The following is a 1,054-nucleotide window of genomic DNA, read 5'->3' as shown; positions in this document are numbered from 1 at the left end:
ATCAATCGTCACTTCTTCATTCACATTCTCATCAATCATATTTTAAACCACCAAAGGAATCTCATCTTCTTTCAACTCAACTTCATCACTCAAAATTGCTTTTTCTTGGTGGCATTCATATCACCGCCTCTTCCACTTCTTGTAGTTACCGTCATAACATGATTGTTCCCACCCTTCGGGTTAACTACTGTATCACTTGGTAAAGCCCTCTTAGGGCGAGTATTCAAGGATTGTGAGATTTGGCCTAATTGAACCTCCAAGTTTCTGATTGAAGTATTGTGGGAAAACATCTGAGCATCAAAGTCCACATTCTTTTTCATCATTTGTTCAAATATTATTTCAATTCTCCCCATTTCGTTGTTGGAAGAACTAGGACCTTAGGATGGAAATGGGGGTGGATTGTTCGGTTGTTGGTACATTGGGGGACTTTGAAAGCCTTGCCCCCGGTTTCCTTGATTGCCATTGTTCCAACCTCCCTAATTGTTGTTACCACCCCAGTTGTTGTTGTTGCCATTCCAATTACTCTGATTGTTCTGATTATTGTTCTGATTTCCCCAATTGGAATTTTGGTTGTTGTTCCCCCAATTACCATTGCCTTGTTGTTGTTGATTAACCCAATTGCCTTGGGGTTTCCATTGTTGTTGGTTGGAAGAATTGCCCCTTTGGCCTTGATAATTGTTCACGTATTGCACCTCTTCATTTTGCCCATCATAGCCATCATCCTGGAATCCACCACAATCATTGTGAAACTAATCCGAACTGCCTTGGTTCTGTTGACCTCTTTGTCTTCTTTTGTTCACTAGCATGTTGACACCCTCTATAGCATTCACTTGGCGCAGATTTTGAACTTGTAGCAACTATGCCTTTGTTAACTGGTTCATTGTAGTTGTTAGTTCTGCTATAGCCTGCCCATGGTCATGTAGCTCTTTGTGCAAGTGAGTGACCTTGGGGTCACCCTGTGGCACATTGGCTCTACTTTGCGAAGCGGAGGACATGTCAGCCATCTCGTCAAGAATGTCACAAGCCTCATCATAGGACAGCTTCATAAAGTTGC

This window comes from Nicotiana sylvestris, chromosome 12 (genome assembly GCF_000393655.2).
Source record: "Nicotiana sylvestris chromosome 12, ASM39365v2, whole genome shotgun sequence".
Lineage (NCBI taxonomy): Eukaryota > Viridiplantae > Streptophyta > Magnoliopsida > Solanales > Solanaceae > Nicotiana > Nicotiana sylvestris.
Note: the sequence above shows the minus strand (reverse complement) of the source record.